This window comes from Trichechus manatus, unplaced genomic scaffold (genome assembly GCF_000243295.1).
Source record: "Trichechus manatus latirostris isolate Lorelei unplaced genomic scaffold, TriManLat1.0 scaffold00262, whole genome shotgun sequence".
NCBI lineage: Eukaryota > Metazoa > Chordata > Mammalia > Sirenia > Trichechidae > Trichechus > Trichechus manatus.
In genome coordinates, this window is record NW_004444198.1 from 1,770,901 (window position 1) to 1,776,595 (window position 5,695).

Sequence of the window (5,695 nt, forward strand, 5' to 3'; positions counted from 1 at the left end):
TAAAAATTCTGAACCAAATCCTGTCAGCAGCTTTTTTCACCCAAAGCTGCTTCTCTTTTCTTTCCTGTTTGAAGCCAGGCTTACTTAGTATAAATTTCAAAAGATATCATGGCTGCAGGTGGTGGAGGGCCAGAGATCACCTTGCGATGGGATATCATTTGATCTCAGTAAAAGGGGAGGGCAGAGTTAAATATTAAATATTAAATATTAAGATTAGCTACTGGTTGATCTATTCTTCTTCCTCCCCTTTATAAGCTTCATTGTAATCAGCCTATTTCAAGTCATTTGCTTTGTTTTGGAATCAGAATAGTCTCCTTATATGCATATAGAATAACTACTAAGAATAAATCTTATGCTTCAATTTCTTTAAGTTTTGATTATTTTCAACACCCTTAAGCAAAAATCCTGTTTCCACCCTCCCTCCCACTCTCCTTTGGTTTTTCCTTTTCAGTATTTCATTAATTTTAGTGTCAATTATAAAACTGAAGGTATCACTGCTAAAAATTTTAAATGTTCCTTTTACCTTGTTAAAAAATGAAACAAAGTTTCTGTAAAATAAGAGTTTTATTCAGATTCAAAGATTTGCAAACCATAAGTACCAAAATTACGTTCTGAAGAGGAAGCATAAATGCAGGTCTTTTACCAGAACTTTGTACAAGGTGGACAAAGAGTACAAGTACATTATAACATGCTCCGGAAACTCATTTATCAAGAATTTCTACTGACTGAGGTACTCAACCTTAGCCACAGTTTCCTGCCTTCCAGAGCTGGTTCCTTTTCCTGCAACCTCAGATTGTTGCAGAACAAGTTATCTTGGTGTCTTAGTGAAGTCACTGGACCAACACTCCAATTTGATATTAAAAACAAATAAAATTTATTGAGGGAATGTACCAAGGAAAACTTCCTGGGGTATCTTTGTCTGGGCATCTTGTGATTTAATTTCCCATTTATGTCCTGAAGTGTGGTTATAGAGCTCAGTGAAAGAGAAACAAGGTATAGAAAATGGGTATTGAACAAGCCTTGTTCGTATCGGAACTTTTGGGGCACTATGGGTTAGGATGCAATTGAGTATATCTTTTTTATAGTCGAAAACTGGGGCTGCTAAAGAACTTAAGGAAGCTTCTGATCAGGGGAGGTGATGGCACACCTAGAAGTTGCTAAGGTTCCCTCCCGTAGCCACTGCTTGCGACATGGTGATTAGGCTGTTGGATGACCAGTCCCATCCATCTGGGAGATAGGCAGGTTCTTGATACCCCACAACAACTTGGATTCCCTCTTCCCTGCTGATCTCAACATCTTGGGGTGACCACTTTTTATACTTTACACTGTAGTATGTTCCAGTGTCAGATAAGATTATATCTGAAACCATGATTGAATAGTCCCGATTGTGTGACTGAGTGGTATCAGCCATAGGTGTTACCCATTTGAAGCTAGTGGTCCTGAAGTCCCAAACAGTTATTTATCCTCTTTTGGGCTCTTCTATGATCCATTTAATTGGACCTACTGGAGTTAGAGATGATACTACACATGGGAGGGTTAAAGTGTCTCCAACCTGAAGGGTTAGAGCTCCCATGCTTGTAGAACCAGCGGAATTTTTCTCATCCACACTTCCTAGAGAAGTAAAAAGAAAACAAAAAGCAGGGTTACGGTCATTATTCTGAAAGTTTCTTGAACTTGTATTTCAGATACCGAATTGGAGTGCAGGAATATGGTGGTTCTATGACTTCTTCTCCTTCGGGTGCAGCTGCTTGCATCCTCGAGTGATGCACCCACGAGGCTACTCCTGCTAATTTCAGAGACGAGTGGGTGGTCAGGAGAACTTCAAAGGTTTTCAACAGGACTCAATCTCCTGGTTGGGACCTATGAAGGGGAATGTCAGAAGGAAAAGACAAGCGGGAAGAAGCATATTGATTAACAGTGTCTAGGATAGTTCCCAGAGAACAGACCCAGTCTCTTTTCTCCACCTCAGTTATTACAGAGGTGGAGAAAGTTGACTTTTTCAGGAGTCGTCTCCCGTATAATAATTCATAAGGGCTTAATTTGAGCCCACTTCGAGGGGCTACCTGGATTCTGAGTAGAGCAGTGGGTAAAACTTGTATCCAAGTGGAGTTTGTCTCCCGGCAAAGTTTCTTCAAGATCTTCTTCAAAGTATGATTCATCTTTTCAATTTTTCCAGTTGCTTGTGGTCTCCAAGCTGAGGTAACTTCCAATTTATATCTAAAGCCTTACTGACTTCTTGTGTAATTGCTGCCATAAAATCTCCCCCATTATCACTTTGGAATGAGATTGGTAGACCCCAAACGAGGTATGATTTCGTTGAGTAACACCTTGGTCACTTCTTGGGCTTGTTCAGTTTGACATGGGAAAGCCTCTATCCACCCTGAGCAGGTGTCCACAAAAACCAGTAGACACCTAAAATTTCCGGGTGTCTGGGGCATCACTGTGAAATCCACTTGCCAGTCTTCTCCCATGTTTGTTCCCCGGTGTTGGACTCCTTGTTCCATTGGGTGGGGCACAGTCTTCGGGTTGTTTCTTGCACATAGGTGACACCTCTTTGTAACATCCTGGATGGTTTTTAGGCGATTCGGCCCGGTGACCACCTGTTGGATCCATTTGAGACTGGCGTCCCTCCCGTAGTGAGTCCCTTCATGTAGAGCTGAAACTATACCATATACTTGGGTCTCTGGTAACAGACTTCATCAGCCATTTAGAAAGAAAGGTGAGGTGATAACCCCATTCTTTTGCCCTATCCAGGTCTTGGGTGGTGTAGATGGTTGTGGGAGGGTCGGCAGGGTCCAGATGAGGGATCAAGGCCGTCTCTGTTGCCATCCTATCTCCTAGCATTTCAGCCTTCTTTGCTTCTGCATCTGCTTTTCGGTCCCCTATTGCCTCAGGAGACTGTCCCTTCTGATGTCCAGGACAATATACTACTGCCACCTGAAGGGGATCATTAACTTCCTGCAGGAGTTCCAAGATTTCTGGTACATGTTTTATTTTTTTGTTGGCAGATGTTAGGAGTCCCCTCTCTTTTCACAAGGCACCGTGTGAGTGAAGGACCAGATGGGCATATTTACTATCACTATACACAGTTATGTGTCTTCCTGCTCCTAGTCGCAGGGCTCCCCCAAGGGCTATGAAGTTCAGCCTTTTGAGCCGAAGTGCCGGCAGGAAGTGGAGCTGCCTCTAAGACCTCAGTTCGTGTTACCACTTCATATCCTGCCTTGTGACGTCCTTCATATAGAAAACTACTACCATCTGTATACATATCTATTTCTGGGTCAGTGAAAGGGACATCCGAGAGATCTGGTCTGCTAGAATAAACTTCTTCGATTATCTCCAAGCAATCATGTATAGAAGCATCTTCCAAGGTGGGCAGTAGGGTGACGGGGTTAAGGGAAGAGATGGCCTTTAAGGTTACTTCGGGTTATCTAGCAGTATTACCTGATATCTTCCCATTAGTCCTGCCGTGAGCCAAAATCCCCCCTTTTGTTATAAGAGGGGTAGAACAGTATGTGGTGTATTGATTGTTACCTTTTGTCCAAGGGTGAATTTTTCAGCTTCTTGCAACAGGTCGCATGTCACAGCCACAGCTTGGAGACAGGGGGGCCATACCCGGGCCACACTGTTCAACTCTTTGGAAAAATAGGCCACCAGCTACCTGGCTGGTCCCAAGGTTTGAGTTAGTACCCCCACACCAATTCTCTGTCTTTCATGTACAAACAATTCAAAAGGTTTTTGGAGGTCAGGCAATCCTAGTGCTAGGGCCGTCATTAATTTGCACTTTATTTTCTCAAAAGTCTGTTGGCATTCTTTGGTCCATAGTAAAGGCTCTTTTTCTTCTCCTTTTAGGGCCTCATATAGGGGTTTTGCCAGAAGTCTGAACCCTGGTATCCAGATCTGGCAAAATCCAGCTATCCCAAGGAGACCCCTAAGCTGCTGCCTAGAGGTGGGGGGTGCCACCCGCATAATAGCTTCTTGTCGATCCTGGAGGAGACCCCGTTGCCCTTGTGATATTTGAAATCCCAGATATTTTACTTGTTGTTGGGATATGTGGGCCTTTTTCTTAGAAACTCGATACCCACACCCGGCCGAATGGTTCAAAACCAATATGGTATTTTGGTCAGTGTCTTCTTTAGTCTCACTTGCTATTAGGATATTGTCCACATACTGTAAGATGAGACCTCTCTCTAGCCTCAATGTCCTCAAGTCTTTGGTTAATATTTCCCCAAAAATGGTGGGGGAATTTTTGAATCCCTAGACCAGAACCTGCCATGTGAGATGTCTCTTAGTCCCTGTCTTAATATCAGTCCTTTCAAAGGCAAATAGAGGCTGAGACTCGGGGTGTAGAGGAATGCAAAAGAAGGCATCTTTCAAATCCAGCACTGAAAACCAAGCACATTGGCTAGGTATAGTAACCAAGAGAGTATGTGAATTGGGCACAACTAGATGAATATCCTCTACTATTTGCTTGGTTTTCCTTAGGTCTTGAACAAACCGATATTCCCTTGTCCCTGGTTTCAACACTGGTAGGATAGGGGTGTTATATGGAGACTGGCAAAATTTTAAAACTTCAGTTTCTATATATCAGTACACCAATGGTGTAATTCCTTCTAAGGCTTCTTTATGGAGGGGATATTGCCTTTGGTTTATAATAGGTGCTCCAGGTTTCAAGGTTATTTTAACTGGTGTGGCTGACTTAGCTCGCCCAGGCCTTTCCAATGCCCAGACCTCCAGGTTCACCTTTTGTTGAATATGGAAAGGATTGCCACTAGGCGTCACTATTTTTTCTTGCAACAGCGTCTGCAAGGCATATACATTTTCAGGCGGAATCTGTACCAGTATTCGGGATGGTTCGAAAGTGATTTGGGTCCCCATATTTTACTGGAGGTCCCTCCACAAAAGGGAGACTGGGCATTCTGGCATATAAAGGAACTCATAGCAATTTCTTTCCAATTTCACAATTTACTGGTTGGAGAAAAGGTCGGGTGGCAAGTTTCTCTTAGACCCCCACCACCAGAGCAGTGTGCGGACTAAGAGGAGATTTGAGAGTGTTCAAAACAGAAAAAGTGGCTCCCGTATCCAGAATAAAGTCAGTAGGGTGCCCTCCCACCTTTAGGATCACCTAAGGCTCATGGTGGGGATAGTCAGTGAAGGTTCTAGCTCCAGACCCCATCATTATGAATCGTTTCCCTGTGGAGGCACCTCCTGAGAGGTTTGGAGGATGGTGGGTTGTGGCCGTCTTTCTCTGGCTTCTGGACATTCTCGTTTCCAGTGTTCATGTTTTTTACAGTAAGCCCACTGGTCTGGTCCCAGGGGTGGCCCCATCCCATGCCCTGGAGTTGTCCTTCTCCTGGCCCCCTGTTTTTCTCCCAGACCTGGAGGGGCTAGGGCAGCTGCCAGCAAGGTTGCTTTTTGCTTCATTTTTGCTTTTCCTTTTGCTCTGCCACCTGATCTGTATTGCTGAAGACTTCAAAAGCAATTTTGAGTAGTTGCCCTATGGGCATCCTGAGCCTTCCCTCTAGCTTTTGCAACTTCTTCCAAATATCTAGAGCACTTTGGGAAATGCAAATTGTATTTAGAAGCCAGAAATTATTAGGGTCCTCAGGATTTGTATTGCTGTATTGGTGGAATGCATCTGTCACTCTCTCTAAGAAAGTGGATGGGTCTTCCTTTTCCCTTGGAATGACTTCCCTAA